Genomic DNA, 24,869 nt, shown 5'->3' with positions numbered 1-24,869 from the left:
TTGTCTAGTGTTTGGTGATATGATGTGATTTGTGGAGTGTTTACATTATAATGGTATCGTTTACAGTAATTCCAATAAGCCGCCACTTCATTACGTTAAAATAAAATAGATCTTGTATTATTTTAAACCTCACTTAACGTACTTACCTTACATACCTACTTTAAACGTTTCATAGATAACGCAGCCGTTAAGATTTTTTAATTTAATGTTCAATTATTTAATTATTGCGCAATTGAAGCATTAGTTGACATATCTTAGTGGAGTTTTGGTGAAAGTATCGCAATTTAAACTGTATGGTTATTGAAGCTGTTAAAAAATCTCTATCTATGAGCTTCGCAAAAGATGGTTAGTCCATGGCTTCCGTGGACTGGAGATGCTGTGAATCAATCTAGTCCTCGGGAATTTGGACAGAAGCTTGTGGGATAGGGTGTAGGATTGCTAAAGAGGAATTGCTATAGCTCAGTTGTTTCATCCAAGTCTACTGGAATTTGGAGACACCATAATTTTTTTAGAGGCGGTATCACGGAAACTTAGGTAAAAACAGTAACTTCAATGGACTGGACAACAACTTCGCTTTTTTGGGAGAGAGGTGTTATATGGCACTAATATCGCCCTGTATATTCTAAAAGGTCAGTGTCTGACGTAATATGAGCAGGGAAGCGTTAACATTATAAACATTTTGTTTATGTTCGAATATTAATGGTCTGGCAAAGTTTTCTGCACAGTAATTTCACCGAAGTCACCACTTCTTTCCGTTAAAATAATGTTCAAGTGAAACAATAGTTTTTGTTTGAAACCTTCTATTTTCTATAATTTATTTACCACTACTAATGATTAGGAAAATCAGCGCTATCTGAGTTAAGTTATATATTCTTGAAAATTTATGAAAAATACACAAAAATAATGATTGCTATCGAAAATTAACATTTTTAAATTGTTGATTGTCATTCTATAGCTATTTTAAGTATAGCTATTTTAGTATTTAACATTTTACATTTAAATTTTTATACAGAGAAATATTTTTAGTCTCCACACTCTCTATGATTACATTTTTATACAATAATATTGACACAATTTCTGTTAAATATTATTTCATTACGAAAAAATTAATGAAACATATATTTGTGCTTATAATTATTTCATTAATTATTCAATGTATGTCTGCGTTTATATCCATTTCCAAAGGTTTCATCTTTTTTTTCATACCGTATTGATTATACTTAGAGTCGAAGAAATGGCCGCCGGTCGCTTTTTTCTCATCCCCCTCATTCAAATTTTACCCCACGCACACCCTCCTATTCCCTCGCCCTTCCATCGCTTCTTATTTCGCTCTCCGCCCCACCAGAAATGTTATTTAACGTCGTTTTGTATTCGTAGCGGCAACCGTAATGTTTTACTACAGTAAATTGAGACTTTGGGGGAATTTCAAAATTCAAATTGAGAATTTAAGACGCGACCTGGGACCCGCTCAACTTTTAGAATACATTACGGCTATTTTGAATATGTTTATTTAGTAACAAATTCGAAATAGCGCCAGAATAGAACTAAACTTATGAAATAATCATTAAGAGCCGCAAATAGGTGCTTGCTCTTTACATTGTTACTGAAATATTTAATATGTTGATTTTATAAAGTATGTATGAATATGTAGTTGTCAAAAGTGCAAATGAAAATATAGTAAATGCATTCAGCATCATGGTTAGCTTTTAGATACAGCATTTACGTAGAAATCTTGGATATTTAACACGATGGTCAGTAAAATATTTAAAAAAAATTTTATCTGACTTGTAAATTTTAAACATTTTCAAAGATGAAATGAACGCTTTGAATGAACTGCTATATCATCAGCTGACTTAATTTAAATATGAGTTAGTGGCTACATATGATATTAGAAATAATACATTTTGGCATTTGTATTAAAAGTACTCGGTGCACTAAATCAGAAGTTTGCCTGAAATAACAAGAAATGTTAGTTATAATGTTTTGATATTGGCTTATTCTTGAATAAAAGGTAACATTAAACAAAAAGCTAATTTAGGTAGAGTTTCTTAGTATAACTGTGTTACGTTTATGACAATGGCTTTTCTGATAATCTGATGTTTATGCTATACTAAGGTAAAAGTCTTACTGAAATTAGGTGAATTCAGCAGGATTTTATTTCATTTGAAATTGTTAAGTAACTAAGTGCACACAGATGAAAATTATGGAATATTTGGTGCTGCTCGCGGTTTAAAAGCGATGACTTTGAGGTCAATAATAACAAAAAAGTCTCAAGAGTTATAGGAAATGCTATACTTATTGATTGAAAACTTAACTAAGCTCCTAGAGAACATTAAGAGGTTTTAACACGTGATGCATCGACTATTTCCAGACATGCAATGGGAAATACACCAAAGTAAATAAAATTGCCTTTTAAACCGACTTCGAAAAAGGAGGAGGTTCTATGTTCAGCTATATATATATATATATATATATATATATATATATATATATATATATATATATATATATATATATATATATATTTTTTTTTTTTTTAATGTATTTTCGCCGATAGGTCCGTCAATTGTGGGCTGATTTTCAAAATTTTCTTTTTTTATTCGAAAGAGTGCACTTCCGAGATTGTCCAATTTTAACCAAAGCAGGATCTGTTGAGGAGATATGGGGGAGGGGGGGTGAAATCTAGGGAAATGCTTAAATTTCAACGGCACGTGCAATGTTTTCACATATTCTTTATCTATAATAATAAGATATTTGTGTATAATATTACTAATGAGTTGATGGAAAATCGGAAGTCGTTCAATGTAGAAGCCATTCAGTTTGCATTATTAGCATAAATTATTGCATATATAACGTCATAGAAATATTGTACACTACTGCTACTATGGTGTAATGGTTTAGCCCCTAACGGAGGTCGCGGGTTTGATCCCCAGAGGGGACAATAACCTTTTGTTGCTTAGTTAGAAAAATTGTCAAATCACCTAGACTAGGTAGCGGGCCGGGGACCTAAAGATCTCCTTAATTTCAACCATTGTTTCTTTATTCCTATTTTTCCTCATACGGGCTGCACCTTTACTTGGCCTACCCATTGCAACATTTGATAAAATAACTGCGTAATTTTTTGAGTAAATATCTAACACTAAAAGAGAAAAATAAATAATTTTTTACAAAAAAATTGAACTGACTTAAAAAAAAAGAGGAAATCACTAAAATGTAATAAAATAATCAAACTGAGACTTTTAACACAAAAAAAAGCTTTAAAATAAAATATAATAAGTAAACTAATCGTTGTAATAAATAAATAAAAATCAGTTTGAAGTCTGCACCGAATCCAAGTCACCAAATTAAAAATAAAGAAAACAAATATAATATAATTTAACTATTTGGGAACGGTACCGACTTTAGACTGATTTTTATTTAGTACTTACAACGATTATTAGGTAGATACTTCATTTAAAAACGTTTTTTTGTGTTAAAAATCTAAGTTTGATTATTTTTTATAATTTAGTGAATTCCTTATTTATTTTTTGAAGTCGGTTTAATTTTTTTGTAAAAAAATTTAATTAATTTTCTATTCAAGCCATCGGTTAGTTTAGTAGAGAGCCTTCTTGCGATCTGCACGAATACAAACATTTTTAAAGATAATTGAACTTATTATCTTTTTTACATTATTATTAAATTTATTAAATTAGTTTATTAAGTTTTAATAAATTTGATGTTATAGGAGATTCTGATATTCTTTGGTAATACTGATGATCGTTCTAAGACAGGACAAATATTTTTTAGCAAAATATTCTATTAGGATATATATCTTAATTACAATATAAAGGAAACATGCACTGCAATAAATAAATAATTGGATAACAAAGAGAGAGAGAGAGAGAGCCTCGATAGAAAGATATCATTGTTAAAACACGAAGTATAATGGCGCCATTGCTTGTAGTCGATAGTAGACCAATCAGCATCGGTTCGGTTGGCCTTTCTTCTGTTGTTTCTCAGTCGCGTTTCCAATCGTCAATATATTCGAGGCACGCTTTTACAAATTGTTTAATTAAATCAAGGGAGGCCGAGCCCCGGTCTCGACAGTCTCTTGTTTCCAGCATCGAATGTGTCTCGAAATTAAATTTAAGACTTCAGAGCGACTTTGATGCGTTCGGGGACTATCCGCGCGCTGTATTCAATTGCTTTGTTCGCGGAAACTTTCTTGTTCGGCTAATTGAATTCAATTCGTCTTAGTTCCGGCCTTTCGGGAGGAGGCCTTTTTCGGTGGCATCGTTCCAAGACGGTACCCAGCTTCCGACAATTACTGTACGACACTTGTTTCGTTTAAAATACTAACATATATTTATTTATGTATTTTGAAAGTATTGTCGTAGACTAACACTACGTAAATAATAAATTATAAATAAAAATATATTTTATTATTATTTAATTATTACATTATTAATAGTCGTTTCCGGCTAATCTACAAATTATTAATAGTCGTTTCCGGCTAATCTACAATTTGTCTTTATAATAACTTAAATCTAAGTATATAACTAGGAGGACCCATCGGCCCTATCTCAGTCTGGTGAAATAATGTTTATACATGACACTGCTGTATTTGTAAGATCAGATGGTTTGATTCTTTTGAGTGTATGTCCTGTTTCGGTGGTGTCAAAAAGCTGCAATACTTCAATATTCTCATGAGAATGGTGTCTTTCCTCATGCCCCCTTGCAATTCTCTTAATTTCTTGACTGACTGTGGGTATCTGAAGGTCTCGATGTAGGTAATCAGTCATATAGTATTTGGGTGCGTCCACAATATCTCTCAAGACTTTGTTCTAAAAAATTTGTATTTTATTTGAAAGCAGAATGCAGGATGAAATTTGAATGCAGAACATCCCCATAATTGAACTCCGTATGTCCATATAGGTTTCAGTATTTGCTTATATAATAGCAATTTATTATGTACTGATAATTGTGATTTTCCTCCAATTAGCCAATACATTTTGCTATAGTTCGATTCTAGTTCTTTTCTTTTCTTTTTTATATGTTCCTTCCGGCACAGTTTTACATCAAGATTCATCCTGAGATATTTAGCGTTGTTGCTATATGGAATGATAGTACCATTTAATGTTATTTGTGCTTGTACGGTCTGTTTATAGGTGAACTGCACATGCACATATTTACTTTCCTTAATTTTTATTTTCCAAGCTTGTGTCCAATTATTTATATTATAACTTGCTTGTTATATTTTTCGTGAGGCTTCTTCACTATTGTCTCCGACAGCTATAATCGCAATATCATCAGCAAATATAGTCATCGTAATATTCTCCATTTGTGGTATATCACAAGTGTAGAGTAGATAAAGTATTGGTTCTAATACCTTTCCTTGTGGTACACCTGCTTTAGCTTCTTTTATTGTAGAGTAAGCTTCTTCTTGTTTGACTCTAAACATTCTGGTTGTAATGTACGATTATAATAGTCCGGTGTGTTGTTTTAGTAACATTTTCTGTAGTTTATGAATAAGGCCCTCATGGCAAACCTTATCGAAGGCTTGTACTACATCTAAGCATATACCTGAGCATATTTTTTTACTTTCGTAGGCTTTTCCAATAACATCTATTATTCTGTGGACCTGATCAATTGTTGAATGTTTATTTCTTTAGGTTTTATTCTTTTCCACAGGACTTTTTCAAAAACCAGATGTTACTGGCAGCAGTGATATAGCTCTATAAGCTTTAGAATAAATAAAATATTATGATAAAGTCTAACATTGTACCGTGAGGTAATCTTCACGAATTTTTCTGTAATATTAAAATAATTCAGAGAATAATTGTATTGTAGTACTTCGCATTCTTATATAATATTCCGTTATCTGGTATTATTTGAATGACATGCTGAAGGATTGTAATTGCTAATGAAACGAAATTGTTGCATTTAAAATTTTTGTTTCTTATCATGAGATTATCAACTTAGTTCAGTATGTATGGTGCTAATATTAAATCTTTATTTAAATAAATTGTGGCAATAGATAATGTTCTTAACGGAATTGACTGATTTTATAAAGTACTTTTTATAGCATTTGTGGTAAGAATGAAATAAAAATATTGTGTTACAGGTATGTGGAGCTTAAAATATAGTTTATTATTTTCTAACGGATCCTGGGTAGACCAGAAATGGTTTATAAAAGGAAGGTAAACTAAACACAAGAAATCTCTTATCTGCTCCTTTTGTTTATGGTTTGTTCTATGTACTTAAGGCCAGATGATTATAGATCCATATGTGGAAGAGCATTGCTAAATCTAGATGAGATTCCTAATTGTAATTTATATATCAAGTCTTTGGTTATGCTCGAAGTACAGGAGTGAACTGAAATACATAACATATATTTATAAAGAGATTCTTTATTTTAATACTGGTTTCAGCAGAACATTTTCGGTTCACATTAGAATCTCCAACAATAATTAGAAGTAACTACACATATTTTTTAAAGAAAGTTACTTGAGAGGTTTGCTTTGGTTTGGTTAAAAGTAATACTTATATCAGGTAGTCTTCGATATAACACCCAATTTCATTATGTCAGCAAATTAATTATTTTCTTAATTGTTTAGAGAATCCCCAACACGACATTGCAATAAAACAATAAAATTAAGTGTTGTTTCTTTTGATGGGTGAAAATTTTACATATATTTTTTATTAAATACTATTGTAGAAATGGAAAATATTTCATTAATGTCTAGTAATGTTTTGCACAATAAAGTTTTGCTGAAAGAGTAAGGAGTATTATTATTAGAGAAATTTTGTTCATATTTATTAAACATTATAACGTCGGATTAGACAGTTCCTTGTAATATAACGAAATATTATTTTGTCAATCATGGGCGATTGTCAAATCGCATTTAAACAATTTATATTAAAATCTTTTTCTTTGATTTTGCACTAAATTTTTCCACCTGTTGCGCCTTCTGGCGATCTCAAAGAGCAAAACTTTATATATGGATAAAAATGTATATACGATATAGCAGGTAGTAATAGCAGTAATGTCAGATAAATACGAGCATGGTTTTAAATGTATATTTATAATTGTGTAACATTTCATGAGTGCAAAATCTGACAAGGAAAATAATCCCAGTCACGAAAGTAACCAGGATGGGTAAGATCGGAGGTCTTCTGGGAGGATCATCAAGTTGGTCACTGGCCAGTTGATAAGCTTAATGCCGAGGACCGTGGTTAGGAACCAACATTAATAAATTATTGGTAAAAGGGAGAATCTTAACATACGACTGGACGTTCGTATAGTGAAAATTGACATGGTCACATTTTTTTCTATTTACATCAATTTATAGCGATTTTTCAGGATATAACTTGTCAGAATTTTCAGTTTCTCATTTCATCTATCTTCTTTCAGTTCTCGATAACTTCTTTAATTTCAGTCAATATTAATATGAGCTTCTAAAGAAAATTACACAAAACTAGAAATATAATAATAATAATCATAGAAAATGGCTAATAATCGAAATCTATGTTATTGACAGATGTACCACCGTATTAGGATATTACGATTTAAATTATGACAGTATACATGCTTAACTATAGCTTTTGTTTTTGGTAAATGTACGAGATTAATTAGTATATGCACTAGGCTAACGTACTCTAATTTTAATTTTCAGTATCCTTATAGCTTTTTTCAATCCCAAACAAGAATTAAATTCGGCCATAACCATAGTTTCAAATATAAAAATGATGTAAAATCCCGAACAAACTCCAGTCTGCGCCTGCACGCTTAATTCCTTTATAATGCCCACTCCACCGCTCCAAAAACAAACCCTTCTCCGGTGATAACTCAAAGGGAGGAAACAAAAGCAACGTAAGATGCAATTAAAATCCTCAGATTTCCATTGGCCCGGGCGAAAGCGACGATTCTCCCCGTAAATCCCCGAGAATAAGTTTGAATTTTCAGTAGAAACCTTTATAATTTCCAAGCCGAAACGAGTTTCCTTAAGGGCCCTCGCCCTCTAATCTATAAATCAAAAGTTATTAAAATTCTACGGGGATTGTTGCAGAAATTATTAAATATTTACCCTCTGAATTTCGGTGTTTAATTTTATCTAATATAGTGTAACACTTTTTTAACGTTTTAAGTAATTCTTAATATAAAAAGTATAATAACTAAAATAAATGAGATTTTGTTTGTAATTGTTTATTGGAAAATGTTCTCTATTTTACTTAAATTCAGGTTTCAAAATAGCCACTGTAATTTTACAATACCATAGTACTTGAGCTATTTTCCTACAGCTGCAATAAAGTGTTATTTTTTAATTAGATGAATCAAATCGTCAATGGTTCGAATAGTATTTAGGCCATTGAAATCATCGAAATTTATATCAGAAAAAAATTCTGCAAACTGTCGAGGAAACTTATATCTTTTGTTAAATATTTTATACCAGTTTTAACCAGTATCAGAGTCTAGTCCAATATGTGTTCACCATAGCAATGATTAATACCACTAGCCTAATTAGTACCCACTACCACTTAATAAAATTTATTCTATATTATTATTTATTTCGAGGCAGTTTAATAGATAATTTTTTAGTCAGAATAGTAATGTAATTACAAAAAGTTAAATTATGATTTATTACACTCAAATTTTGATGAAACCTCAGAATATATATTTATGTATTTAGTTAAGTATAATCATTATGAATGAAAAGAATTCATAAATTTTTCAACAAAACATACTAACAGTCACAAAAAAAAATTTACGACCGTGCCCCTGCAGGATTCAAACCCGCGGCTATAGCAACAATAGGAGGACCGTTCTGTCGCATTTACCACTGCTCCACCAAGTTGGCATGTTTTGGACTTGGTCACCCTTATTCCCAAGATTGATTATACGCAAAGTTTACTCGTTCTTTTTATTAACTTTCTTAAGTATTCAGAGCCTAGAGTCCTCGATTTATTTTGTAATTATTCTTAACTGTGCTGAGCTTCATGTGTATTGAATCTTCACTTTTCTACCAAGCTCATTTTATACTAATTCAGTAGGCAAAGGGGCTTTTTATTTCATTATATTCAACATTTCTTCGCTTTGATGTTCCTTTAGCACATGACGTAATTTTGACGAATGTTCAAACGGATCATTGTTTTGTTGCAAAACACAACTTCGGTCAATTACATTCGTTCCAGAAGGAATCGCATTCTTCTGATGTAAGTTCAGTTGTTCTTTTTTATTCAATTTTACACGAATTTTAAAAATTAGGAAGAGCTTATTATTTTACACCACCACGCTATGTTCTAAGATCTGCACAGTACAAGTTTTTGATTTTCCATCTAGTTTTTATGTTTTTAACCTATTTTGTTATGAGTACAAGTTAGTTTTGGTTTTTTGATTCTTATTCTCTTAGATCAGTAGATTTCTTTAGAGTTGTTCAAACATGATTTTCTGAAGTTTAATTCAAGTAGCATTATAGGCCTAGTAAAACGTCGATTGTGCTTCAGTAACATTACAATAAGCTGTTTTTCCTGCTTTATTGTAGAACGGGGGTGTAGAGATCTCTTCAGGTTTTGGTTTCTCCAGTAGTTCAATTTCAGCCCAATCACTAAAACTGTCAATTCTAAGAAATCAGCAGTTAGCTGTAAACCTTTATGACTATAAAACACGCTCTTTTTTTGAAAGTTAAGGATAAATGATAAGAAACTAGTGATTTTGTTGATTATTTTTATAAGCCTGGTCGTAAAAATAACAACACCAATACCAACACGTGTATGAAATGATATTAATAAGATTGACAATAAAAACTTTAAACTATTATCAAGCCTAATAATTATAATTTATGAAATTCGTCTTTTAATGAAGTAAGCTAAGACGTGAATGAATTAAATACCATGATAATTTACTTTTTAGGGTATATTTATAGTTTATATTAAATTCAATTGGTTAATTTTGGTTAGATATTTGCAATGTTGAGAATGATTATTTAAAATTATGATTATGAATTTGGTAATCTAGTTCTAGTTCATTATCATCAGTCTAAGTGATCTCTGATAATGTCTTCCGCGAAGGTGATAGGAGTCTTAAGACCCTCATTTATAACTCCTAGAAAATTGTCGTTCTACTTGAGAAAAGGAAACTCCGCTACTTTCCGGTCCTGATGCGAGAAGAAGTGAGATGGAACCATGTAGCCTTAACGTTTCGTCTATTTCTCATATTCGTAATCTCGGAATAAATGAAAGACGAAATCAGGAGCGTACGCTGGCAAAATTTTAATTAATCAACATTCTGAAGACGACTACTAGATATAAACTTGATGTCGGCATCTACATGTAAATGTAATATTTAAAGAACCAAATCTCGTTTAGACTAATATCTTCAATCTTTATTACACTTTATTGTCCATTATCCATACGAGCGTTCCGAATAACGAGGGTCTCCTAGATATAACCACGATTTGCTTATAATTCATAAAATCAGATCAAGAAATGAGAAGCTTTGAAACATGACTTGATTATTTTCTTTTGTACCATTTGTAAATAAACTACTTCCTCCATGAGGAAATATAAGATAAATATTAAAATATATATTAATAAAGATAAAATTTAGTATTAAAATTGATGAAATTTTTTTATTATAATATATATAATATCGCAACTCTATGGCATTAAATGAAATATTTTAGTTTTTGGCAAATAATTATTTTAAGCAAGCCCAGAAAAATAATGCGACTATAATAATTCTCCGCGCATTCGTCACTAACCATAGGTAATTGAACAGCTGAATTCAAAGCAAACCGTACAAGATTATTTGAACGACATGATTTAGATCATCGAATAAGTTTACCATAGTCAAAAATGTCTGACATAATTCATTATATTATAATAAAGCATCAAAGAGTGAACATGTCAATGGGATTTCTTGAAGACTTAATAAAATGTATCCTAAGGATATGACAGATTCTGATTATCAACTATTCAAATCATTTAGATAGCTTCCAAACCAACATCAAAAATCGGAAAAAAGTCGCAGAAAAAAATGGAAAATATTTTGATTAATATATATTTTATTGTAACAGTTTTTCTCAATAAATGCCTTTTTAATATAAAAAAATCCAATCAGAATACACCCATAATTTTTAGAGGATGTTTCATTTTATATTGCATTGCAACGAGTAGTTCTGTAAGTAGTTCTATCAATGCCCCATAAATATTAAGCTATACTTTTTGTTAAATATTTTGTTAAAGTATTAGAAATATTTACTTCCTAAGCTCTAAAAAAGTCCTGTTTAATAGTTTCACTGCCTAATATAATGAAATATGGTGCTGAAAATTATAGAATGCCGTTGAAGCTCATAAACTAATTCATTAAATGAACTTATTTTAGTAGAGTTGATGATGAACACCAAAATAATCTGAAGATTGAATTGGAAGCTAATTGGGAGCTAAAACCAATAGTAATTGACGATACTGCGATAATGTAACCTTACGATGCTCTGTCATAAGTAATAATGAATCTGAATCATAAGTAATATGAACATTCATAATATCTATGTACTTATAAGTGGAATACCAAGCAGACTGACTAACAATCAATCAAACTAATAAATAATCTAAAAATACACATTAACTCAATTTTTATTTGTAATATTTAATTTTTACACTGAACATAGCATATATTTGAGATAAAGAAGAGAATGATAAAATACCAAAGTCTGGTGATTTGAGACAAATTCTTCAGACTTATGCTAGTCCACCTTCAGCATAATTTAAGAGTTAAAGAGTTTTCTAAATTATCGCTTGACATAGGTAATGGAAATATCCAAAAGAGTTTTATACATACGTCTTCAAGATGTTTAATGTATTGCCTGTCGCAATTTGTAAATTCGTTTAAGAATCATACAATATTTTCCTTTCCTCATTTTATTCTAGTTAAAAAGAGACACAATACCGTCTCATAAGTTCGAACGTGTAACCAAACTAGGTTTCCAAAGTCGTCCGGTTATTAAAGGTATGCAAAATTCTTCAAAATAATAGTGATAAGAGGTTACAAATCGACGATCGTTATTTTAATGCGTTGCTTGTTTTGATAATTTTCAAATCGGTGCTTATTATTAGTCTGATCGAAAATTCTGAAGCCACACAGAACATATTGCGTTTCTAATTAGTTACTTTGAACAGGACCGAGATATCGGAGGCCACTTCATGCCAGTAAAATTTGTGAGAGAGGAAACATTTTTACTGTTTAATATTAATTTACTGCGATTTTCATTAAAAATATGTTTTAGCGTGTTGCAATTGCACTGAATATTAGTATGGACATGGTCCCTAAAATATAGAGTTGTGAACAAATGTTAGATAGATTGTAATTAACAGCTTAGTTATTTATTTGAATGAAACTTTCCGAATATGATATGATTCAATGCTGCCAATTTCTAAGAGAGGGCGATGAGAGTGGAAACAAGTAAAGGTGAGTATAAAATTAATATATGATAACTGTAGGAAATGTTACTGTAGAGTATACAGGTATTAACAGAACAAACTAAGGCAAAATACAGCGATATCAAAATGCCTTTACCCTTGTAACACTGTATTGAAGGACACAAGAAGTAAACGTAAAAGCTAAATGTGCTCTCTAAAGAAATTAAAACATATTACTTGGCTATTCAATTGTTAATTAGGTGGATTAGGCCTCCAGGAATATACATAAAAACTACATAAAAACGCGACTTTAGATTAATATTTTGGTGTAAGTCAAAGCCATATTGAAGTTTATACAACGAGTTGATACGACAACATTGCGACGTTTTGGCGGCACAATTTAGATGACGTATGTACAAAACTTCTTTGGACAGACTATTCAAAACAACCTTTATGTTATTATTTATTTTATATTTATTATTGTTTGGAATTGAGAATTTTTTTCATATTTCACACCTTGATTTTTTATCCTGTGCCCGGCAAAGTGGGTTGACGCCAGATAATAAATTCATAAATTTAATAAAATTCCTTCAAAATGAATTCACAGCATAATAAGTGAGAATTCCCGGTCCTATTGGCAGTGTCCGATAAATTTAATGAATTCCTTACTGATTAAGACTAATTTAATTAAGACGGTTTCGTTGTGTTTGGTCTCGACGCCAATGGTTATAAGAAAAGTAATTCTGTACTTTCAAGGCAAGAGAACACATAGTAATTTTATGTATTCCAGGCAACGAAAACGTTGCTTTCCGCAAATAAGGTTGGTAATTTGGTAAGGAAATTACTGTTTATTTTGGGGAAGTTTGTTTCTCTTAGGTTGGATAGCCTGGTAGACGTTAAGCCGGGATAACTTCGTCGAAAAGTACACAAAAAGTTCCGTTTCGAGGTGTTTGCTTTAGAGTTTTGTTAATTGGGAACATCTTCCTCCAAGAACCGCTTATTATCAAGTGGGCTGCGGGTGGTAACTGTTGTCTTTAAGATGCAGACTCGGGTCCAAGAAGGTGGTAAAATTTGTGACATTTTGTTCAGAAGCTATAATTATGTAATCAAAAAGCGTTTAGTTGCTTGGAATGAAAGTGTATATTCATCCTATCTAGTTTATTAGGTGGTTGCATATGGTATATTCTAATAACTTTTTCACTTATAAATACATTTTTGCGAAAAATTGATAAAATATATATGAACCAAAATATTATTCTACAATTTTCTAATTTTTCTGGCAACATGGCGATATCATGTTGAAAGAATTCTTGACAGCGATACAATCATTTATCAATCAATTTGAACAAGTGTTAATCAGCAAGATTTATATCTGGTGAGTACGGTGGCTGTGGTAGGGAATCTCCTCGGAGCTGCTTCAGTATATCTTTTGTTCTGTTTTTCTATTGGACCACATAAATTGCATTGGATAAAGATAATTTCTCATCGCATGTATTATTAGATAATTGATATGACCACAAAAGATGCATAACCTTCATATAAACGAGAGTTGGATTAATGGTTTTGCAACCATCACCACCTTTAGCAGACTCAATTTCATATGATGAATACTAAAATCGTAGAGCAAGTTTATATCTTAACGGCAAAATAATTGTTTTATGCTGTTTCTAGGTAAAGAAAAGAAAATTCCCAGCTTCCAAAATTCATCATTTCAAATGGACCTGCCACATAAAAAATTACAGTCTATAAAGAAACTCCTATCCTCCTTTTAGTTAGTAAAATCTTACCTCACAAATAGACATTTTACTATAAAACAAGACAATGAATTTGCTTTAGAGTAAAGCAATTTTGCTTTTTACTATTTGCTTTTGGGAGCACTGAATTACATCTAACATATTTAAGAGTTCTGCAAGGAAGAGATCTGGTCCAATACTGTATCTCCTATACACAGCTGATTTACAGACTGCAACAATCTTAGCATCTCAGGTCCGATAACAGCATCAAAAACCTCCAAACACACCTTAATAAAATAATGTGACTGAGAACATGGCATATTGTTGTAAAGGAAACAAAATCTGCTCATGTAACTTTCACTTTGAGGATGTCAAAATATCATGGAATGCATCTAGAACGATGCTTAACATGGAAGAAGCACTTGCTAAAGGAAAACAACTTGGATTTATACTAATCAAATGGCTTATTGGGCACCAGACCAATTTATCATTAGATAACAAGGTATTGTTCCAACTGTTGGTTACTACTAGATTTGAGCGATATGATAAACTTCGTTTATCATGCCCGCTCATAACGAGTGTAATTCAAAATGTTTGCTAAATACTTTAAAAAACGTTAAAGCACCCTAAAGGGCTCGCTAATCAGCTAAATGATGATGGTGCGTAGAGTTAAACAATTAAACAAAAACACCATCCGATCTGATTATAGGACATATACAGACTTTGGAATAAGATTTAGAATAGGACTAACTAATTAATATAATATTTTACACAGGAGGTCATTTAATGAATATGATTTTCTGTATCTCATGTATATAACATAATCATAAAAAATTCTTCTTGACCGCTAGGCAGTTGAACCATTAAATATAATAATTAAAAAATTGTATTTAACTCAATTCACAATAAGTAATAATAGAGATAAAAGTGGAATGTACTGCTGAAATTATAAACGAATTGGCTATGATATAGGAGTTGCGGCTATTTTAATATAGTGGAGGGTACTTTCCCAATCTTTCTGACATTACACCTTCACGTCTTTCAAATGTGGTGCTTAATTGAAATTTTATATGTTTCTCTTCGAGATTGTATCAGAAGACAAAAAAGAACATAGAGACGAGGATAGCGATAGTTCTTACTTTTCGTCTCTACCGAAAAAAAAAACATTTCTTAATGAATTCCTCCGAGATTTCTGTGAAGAAATTTACATTTTGAATGAGTGCGATACAAAAACCAGAAGATTAATATTATTCGAGGCCAAAGAGGGTGAGGCCGGTCCTCAATCGGTGAGTATTGGTGAAAAATATTCGAACCCATCCGACATCAAAAGCAACGTATTGCCTGAGAAGTAAATATTAACCCTAAGCGTGGGTTACGGATTGATCAATATGGATCAATATATTCAATATGGTGTTTGTTATTTATATTAATATGATGGAAAATTTTAAGCTATAATATAAAGTCAATAAAATCACGGTAAGTATTTATTATTCAAAAATTCTCTCGGAACCGCAACCAAACTATATTTGTTTTTTCACCATTAATCTGAATTTCACAAACTAAATTGACATAGACTGTTAAAATATAGAACAACCATTCATTATTACTTAATTAGCTAGATTTTTCAATTTACAATAATTCCTGTTGAACTTTTGCAATTTTTAATAAGCATATAATCCTAGAGCGGTATTTAAACTAACTAATTATGATTAACGAAACTATTTTAATGAGGCTGAATTTGGGCTGTTTGTTTTAATCAACACTGCAGAGAAACTTTGCCATAAATAATATTAATTAATTCAAATAACGTTAATATAAAATTAGATTTTTTTTGGAGGAAAAAACTGTAAAATTCATAAATAATTTCTAAATAAACCGTTCGTAAATTAAATGGTCCAGCATCAGCGTAGAGCGTTAAATAATTTAGATGACCCTCGCTTGGGCCACCGGGTAACGGAGACCGAAATCTTAAGCGTTCCGTCTTAGCGCCAGGAAATTTTAATAACATTTAACCAAGAACCAGCGATTTCCTATAAGGATCTAACGCAAATTGATTAAATTTTCGTGTAACCCCTTGCAGCCTAATCACATTAGAAATTAATTTTAATTTAATATTAACCGCCAAATTGTGCGAGGGTTCAGCCATGGAAAAGACATTCATTATTATACGATTTTCTGTCAATGACGTTGAGATTTCCCCGGGAAAATCGAGGCAGCTGTTTCTCCGCCATTCATTTGTTTCATTAAAAAATGAAAATAAAATATATGTTAAATAATACGTAAAATATCTACAAATATCTAGTTAATTATCAGTCCTATAATGTACTATATAAAGAAAAATAGTTAATATTTCAAAAATGTTTACAGATGGACGAAAGTTTGACACAATATATATATATATATATATATATATATATATATATATATATACATATATATATATATATATATATATATATATATATATATTGTGTATATATTACTGTCATAAGAGGACACATAGTTAATTATCAGTCCTATAATGTACTATATAAAGAAAAATAGTTAATATTTTAAAAATGTTTACAGATGGACGAAAGTTTGACACAATATATATATATATATATATATATATATATATATATATATATATATATATATATACATATATATATACATATATATATATATACATATACATACATACATATACATACATATATATACATATATACATATACATATATATATATATATATATATATATATATATATATATATATATATATATATATAAGAGGACACTGAGACTATTAGTTACACGCAAATGGTTTATTTATTAACCCATTTCGATAAAGGAGGAGGTTCTATATACGGCTGTATATTTTTTTAAATGTTTGTTCGCCGATTTCTCCGTCATTTTGTGTGCCGATTTTCAAATTTTTTTTTTGTTATAAAAGGTACTTTTTCGAGTTGGTCCCATTCATAAGCAAATCAGGATCTGTTATAGCGAAGGGGGGGATCGAGGGAAACGCTCAAATTTAAAAGGCACGGTCAAACTTATCACATGTTTTTTATCTAAAATAATCACATATTTGGATGTAATGTTATTTTTGCTTTTTAGGCACTAACTGTAGCATATAAGACCTCATAGAAATATTGTTATATTGTACTACTGCTTCTTTTGTGTAATAGTTACCGTGTTTAGCTTCCAAACGGAGGTCGTTGGTTCAATTCCCGGAACGGAGAACAATTTTTTGCTGTTCTAGTTTAGTTAGAATATTTGTCAAATCACCTAGGCTATATCGAGGACCCCAGAGCTTGAAGCGTTCCTTATTTTCAATCAGTGTTTTTTTACTCGTATTTTTCCTATTTTTCATACGGACTGCACCTTTACTTGGCCTACCCATTGTAAGATTAAATAAAATATCTACATAATTTATTGAGTAAATATCTAACACTAAAAAGAGAAAAATAAAATATTTTTAGCAAAAAAAATTGAACCGACTTCAAAAAATAAATAAGAAATTCACTAAAAATTAATAAACAATCAAACTTATATGTTTAACACACACAAAAAACATTTTATTTTAAAATATGTAATAAAAAATCTTGACTTTGAAGTCGGTGCCGAAATCAAACAGTTATATTAATTTAGATTTGTTTTGTTAGTACTTTAATTTTTGTAATGTCACTATATTATATTGTTATTTTTGTATTGTTTGGGCTCGGTACCGACTTCAAAGTTAACGATAATTAATACATATTTTACTTTAAAATGTTTCTTTTGTGTGTTAAAAATCTAAGTTTGATTATTTTTTAATATTTAGTGAATTCCTTATTTATTTTTTGAAGTCGGTTCAATTTTTTTTGCTAAAAATATTTTTTTCTATAATTTTATATTGAATAGGACACAAAAACTTATTACGTTATAATCTGGTATTATAATTATATCTCAAAGAAAGTTTATACGAGGAGGAATCAAATATAAACGGTAATTTTAATATTTAGCTTAGCATGTAAATCCGATCTGGGGAAATTTTCGTCACTCGTTTGAAGGCACCGTTTGGGAATGTTATACTCTCTCAAAATCGAGTGTATATGTGGGTCAGATATTTCAGAGATGGGCGAGATCGTATCGAATATGAAAGCCATGATCGACGCCCACTAATAAGTCTCACAAATAACAACATTCATTCTACTCGAGAGATTATTGAAGGTGACCGCCGGTTAAGGATTGAAAAAATCTCATCTCAAATCGCGCATCGAAGCAAACGATGGGGTATGCCCCATGACAACGCCAAGCCACTCACAGTAGTTTAAACAAGGAATAAATGGGAATAAATGCGCTGGGGAATCCTCGAGCATCGTCATTATGGCCCTGACTTATCACCTTGTGATTATTTTTTGTTTGCGCCCTTGAAAGAATCATTTGGTGGTAAAGTATTTGAAAGCAATGAAGAAGTAAAGGAGAATATGCGCAATTGGCTGACAACTAGCCATCAAACTTTATGTGAAGAAGGAATATTCGAACTTCCAAATCGATGGAAAAAGTCTGTAGAATGCGAAGGAGACTATATTGAAAAATGTTAAATGTTTAGTTTGTGTATACCATTGATCAATAACTTTTTAATTGAAAACAACTGAACAGAAGTTCTCAAGAGGTAGAGTGGATTGATATTTGTTTATTTTCGTAGATAATATTAATTTTCTTAAAATTAATTTAAATTACAATCCATTTTTAAAAATAGAGAATATAATATAACGTAATATTTTTATTTCGTTAAAATTTAATTTGCTGAAATACATTTTATTAAAGTTACTTTAGAGTTTAAAAGACTTTATTTATGTTTTGCAATTTTGTTACGTTATAATATTGTAAATTTTTCAAAATAGTAGCACGAAAGCATCACAAGAAAGGCAAGAAGCAAAAGCACCAATCTAATATCATATACTCACCTATGGTTTATCATGTAATGTAATGTCGAAAATTTAACAAAGTCTAAGTAACAAATCACATTTTAATAAACCCATCAAAATTCGGAACTTTGCTGCCGATGTTCTCGTTATAAAATTCAAAGCCGGACTAAAGATGAATTTTTCAACTGGCCGAAATTACCATATTGCAACGAAAACTAGAAAAACGAGTTGGTTTAGATGGACGATCGCCGAAGTAGCCGATTGTCCGGGGTTGCAATTGTTTCTTGACCACGGCCGGTCCGATTTCAATGAGGGCAGGTTTTTCAACGTAGTGACCCTTTCTTGGAGTTCTCACGATATTCGGATGGACGTTGTATGAGGGGTTGGAAAAAAACAGGTTTGTTACTGTCACTGACCAGTCCGACTTTTCTGGAGGATGAGGTGATATGTAAATTGTACAGTATAGAATGTCTATAGCTACATTATTAGTGTGCTATATATATGCGTTAGGTGAGTAAAAAATAACTGACAACTTGTATTTCTATTTTGTTAAAGTTAGTTTCTAATTACGATTTTTTAGATAGTGTGAATATTAGTGCAGCCTTTCTATCTACGTATATATTATTCTATATATATGTGAACATTTTGGTTAAATATATATTGTAGAGTTAAGTTTGGTTTGAAAGCAATGAATCAAAGTTTAAAATAGAACTGTGAGCTTGGAATATGGAACATATAATAGATGGTTTGTGCTGAAATAGTCAGCTCTAATAAACCATACTATGATCAAACTAAACTCAAAAGTTTAAAACCTCTTAAGTTGAATTCTTTAATTTTGTATATGACAGAGTGTATTGCAAATTTGAATATTCTGTAGAAAATCTGTTGAAACACAATGGGAATCTCCATCTAGAAAAAATGGTAGAATAGTAAATATATAGATACATTTACTTCGTGACTAAACTATATATTAACATATGTAATTTACTATTATTAATTTTATTTTTTGCTTTATTCCATATCCATATTTCAATATAATATTTTATTATGTGTAAAGCTTTTTTGGTAACTCTCTGGTCTATGTGCAAATTTAAATAAATAACAATATTAATAATTTCGGCACACATTTTGTTAAAATAGGCTATTAGGTAACTACGTCGTATCCTATAAATTGAAAAGTTTATGTAAACGTAGCTAGAAGTATTATTTGTCTAATAAGCCCTTTAAAAAAAAAGAGAATTCAGGTCATAAATTCATAACCGAATCAATCTATAAAATTCTCTTTTTGTTGAGAGTTTGTGTGAATTCTTTTTCTGCTCGACCCTGTTGTCAAATGTGTGCAAAACTAAACTAAACCAAGTGTTGTAACTCAAACATTGTAGACCAAAAATCAAAATTGATAACCCAACATTGCCGACGTGCTAACGCCATACATTTTGATAAAGTGCATTGGCTGTTTTACATATTTTGCAATTTAAGACTTGTGTAGAGCATTTTTTAATGAAAAAATTAAATATTAATTAATAATTAATCACGCCCATTAAAAAAAATATTGCTTATTTTTTCTTACATTATTGTTATCATTATTATCAATTTTGCTTTATTATATGTGGTAAATATGTTGTTATGAATCTAAAAAAATAAAAATTAGTTCTTACAAGATTAACACAATACCCAAATATGAATAAATATCTGTCAAAACTCAAGATATGCTTAAAAAAACGAGAAATTAAGAATAGTTGAAGAGATTTAATCGTTCAAATTTTGTTACTAAATAAAATTTTTTTTACTAAATTAATATAATTATTTTTTCTAAACTATACATAATGTTACACAAAAAATAGAGCAGATCAGACTGAAAATCAAGCAAGTGCATATAATGTAGCAAGTGATACTCTCAACTTAGAACCATGCAGATTGATTTAGTAGTCAATCATAAAACCAATTTGGAACTATAGGGTTGCACTAAAGTAGCAAACCATTTAGCAATCCACCGCTGCCAAATCATAATGTTATGATTAGTTACCAATATTTACCACTACGCAACAAACAAAAGAACTGCACGATGACCTAAGGTTACCAAATCACAGTAACGTGGAAACAATACAGAAATTGGCCAACACATAGGAAATCAAAAGATTGAACCTCTCGATCTTCTATAGTGTAAAGTGTTACTCTTTCTATAGCTTAAGTAGTTTAATTTTCTCTTAATTTAGAAAATCCTTCTGCAGTACTAATTGTAGAAGTAGTCAGGAGTTCAAATCCTTTAAGGCAACGGATATTTTTATTTCTGTTTATAGTCGTATGTGCTTGTCTATATGTAAAATTGTAAAATCCAACCAGATATAGCCATTCTTGTCATAACAAATAGAGTAAAGTCTTCTGATTGGGTTTTTAAGGTCTCAGTTATTCATTTGAAATACTATATTTGAAGACCACGGTCAGACCAGAATATAGCGATTCAGTCCATGTAAAATTTAGTGGATAAAAAAGATCTAAAAAATTATTAATACAGTTTATTGTTTGTTACAAATTTGTTGTTATGACATTGTTTGTATTGCATTTAAGATAAATATTATTTGTTTAAATATAAAAGCATAATCAAAATGTGATTTTCCAGGATGTGAAGTCAAATAAAATTAGTTATTTTCCAAAGGATTCTGCCTTAGCACAGAATTGGTTGTTAAAAGTAAGCAATGATAAAATTCAGGGAATCTCTTATGATTTCCTACATCAAACATGAGTATAATATGTTTGAAGACCACATTCAGGCCAGAATATAGCCATCGATTCAGTCCATGTAAAAATTATTGGATAAAAAAGTGGCTCTAAAAACAAATTAAATAGTATTAAAAATGTTATAAAATTGTCAAGGAAATACTCATATTTACATGTCTAAATGTGTATATAATATTGAGTGCGTAGACTAAAACGTTTAACGCCCTATCCAATCTGGTTCATGGAAACATTCATGTTTAGAGTGAGATACTTTATATAAAATATCACTTCATTAAGTAATTTTCTGCATACAATATTTATCTAAAGAAACTCTTATTGGTCACTGATTCAAATCCAAAACGGTATTTGATGTGTTGCTAATTTTTGTCAATCTACCTATTTTATTATTTAGGGTATATATCAAACATTTCAGGTGTAATATAAACCACTGGATATTCTCTCTTGTTCCTCATTATAAAATAAATTTAGAATGTGTGTTTCCTCGTGGTAATTTTAACGAACTATTGTGAGGTGACACATTCATATAGGGGTAATACGGGGCTAGTGTGAAGGGCAGAGACTGAAAACTGGACACTGGTCAGTCCGCGTCGGAATTAGAACAGGTTTTTATTGTCGGGCCGCAGCTGGACGTTAACAAGCTTCGCGTTGTCCAGGTTGGATAACTTCCCATTGAAAGGTTTTTGAGATTGTGATGGCCGTTTGCGCCTCCAGGGCGTTCCCTGTTTGATACGTTATTATAAATCGTTCAATAGCTGTATATAGCACATAATTAAATTGCAAAGTATCTAACGCAAATGTGCTTTAATAGAAACGTGTTTGCGAGCCTTTGACAATTCACATGTATAGCTAGTACCGATCGGATATATTAAAATATAGCGGGGATAAACTAAAATTATTTTGAAACTAGAAAAATCTAGTTAATCATGCAAAACTAAAAAGTGCAATTTTTTCTTGTATCATTTTGTTTGAAAAATTCGAATAAATAAGTGAGACATTTATCTAACATCAAGTAAGCCTTTGTTATAGAAAACATGATCATTGGTAACTTACCAACTTTGATTTCAAGCAAATTAATGTGTTTGTTACAACAAAGAAGAGCAGAATATTCGAATTTATCTACAAATTCCAAAAATATTTAATACTAGACTCATTAGCTAACTAATAAAATTATTGGTCACGATAAACCTTACCGCTTTTTGATGTTCATATTCTTTGATGATGAAAGTCAGGGAAAACTTTGCTGGAGAAATTATTAACAATTAGAATTAGATTTATATAGCTTAATCTATTTGTGTAACATGATGAACAATAATATTGAAATGAAATTGCTTTTTTAATTTACCTAAATAAATAAAGTCTCCAATAGTAATCATTTTATAGAATTTTATTTTCGAAAATCGTAATCATATCATCGAAGTATTTTTGTAAATATTGAAGTGCTAGTCAGTCAAATATATCAGGCCACGCAGCACTAAGCTGATGTCAGGTTCAGAAATATAAAAAATCAGTATCATGTTAAAATATAACTTAGCAGGTAAGTTAACAAAATAATATTCATCGAATCAAAAATCTTTATTATATTGAGGACATAGATTCAACTGATGAATAATTTAATAGAGGAAAGACTGATTTTAACAAATATTGATTTATTAGGATGTAATTTTATGTAACCGGAACTCAGACAATATATATTGTAAACAAAATTAGTTCAGGAGTTTGAGCAGAACTGTACAGAATATACATTAGTTATGAGATCGCACGAGTTATGTTATAACAAAATTAAATACCTTTACAACTACAAATTGTATATTTAAATAATTTTATTATCTACATTCTAAGATATTCTACGTTCTCTATTTTGCGATGGATGATACAAATGTGGAAAATATAAAGCCCGTCTTAAAGTTCTAATTTCATTTTACGATCAAATGAGACGACGTTCGTTGATAAAACATCTTCAATTTCTTCAGAATTTCATGTTAAATATTGACTTAAATTTGCTGTTATTTAAATTGTTATGAAAAAAGAATATAAAGTTTTAAAGGACAAGGAATTCAAAAAGTGGCAAAAGTGAATTAACAAGTTTGATAGAAACCTTGGTGTCACAACCACTTTTTGCCTAGTTTAACTCGATGTATATTCTGATTCAAACACTGAAGATTCAAGCCGGCATCGTTGGTGCAGTGGTCAAGGCAACCGGATGGTTCCCCCACTGTTGCGATAGTCGCGAGTTCAAATCCTATTGGGGCATGGATGCACTTTATGTTTGTGATTGTAATTATAAATATCTTTATAGGTAACAATGAAAAATCCGATTAGGAATAGCAGTCCCAGTCACGACAGTGACCAAGGTAAGACTGGTTATTTTCTGGGATGATCTTTAAGTTGGTCCTCTTGATTTCTTGACTGACTTGTGGGTATCTGAAGATCTCGATGTAGGTAATCAGTCCTATAGTATTTGGGTGCACCCACAATACCCCTCAGGACATTGTTATGAAAAATTTGTATTTTATTAATGTTACTCTTTGCAGAACATCCCCATAATTGAACACCGTATGTCCATATAGGTTTCAATATTTCCTTATATAATAGCAATTTATTATGTACTGATAATTGTGATATTCTTCCAATTAGCCAGTACATTTTCCTATATTTCAATTACAGTTCTTTTCTTTTCTTCTTTATATGTTCCTTCCAGCGAAGTTTTGGATCGAGATTCATTCCGAGATATTTAGCGTTGTTGCTATGTGAGATGATAGTGTTATTTAATGTTTTTGGTGCTTGTAAGGTCTGTTTATAGGTGAACTGCACATGTACAGATTTACTTGAATTAATTCTTATTTTCCAAGCTTGTGGACTGTTATTTATATTATCACTTGCCTGTTGTAATTTTCGTGAGGCTTCTTCACTATTGTCTTCGGCAGCTATAATCGCAGTATCATCAGCAAATGCAGCGATATAAGCAAGGCGTGGTGAAGGATTAATACATCAATATGTATTCCCAAATTAGAATAAAACTAATCTACTTAAGCTAAATCTAAAAATACACTTGTACACTAAACTAGTTTGTGTGGTTTGTTTAGCTTCAATCTTCAGATTTCC

The 24,869-nt window shown here is 30.6% G+C and overlaps 1 long non-coding RNA gene across 1 annotated transcript in view; it reads right to left on the bottom strand.

Annotated features, from left to right (window-relative positions):
• The window catches only part of LOC143193602 (uncharacterized), a 75,516-nt gene extending 56,320 nt beyond the window's left edge, over window positions 1-19,196 (bottom strand). The window contains exon 1 of the long non-coding RNA XR_013005066.1: window positions 19,068-19,196. This is a non-coding gene — a long non-coding RNA (uncharacterized LOC143193602). The remainder of the gene's footprint in view (window positions 1-19,067) is intronic.
• Between the last annotated feature and the right edge of the window lie 5,673 nt (window positions 19,197-24,869).

This window comes from Rhynchophorus ferrugineus, unplaced genomic scaffold, assembly GCF_030347505.1.
Source record: "Rhynchophorus ferrugineus isolate W39M unplaced genomic scaffold, kcgeb_rfMv2 rfM3, whole genome shotgun sequence".
NCBI lineage: Eukaryota > Metazoa > Arthropoda > Insecta > Coleoptera > Curculionidae > Rhynchophorus > Rhynchophorus ferrugineus.
Note: the sequence above shows the minus strand (reverse complement) of the source record. Positions and strands in the feature narration are given on the sequence as shown.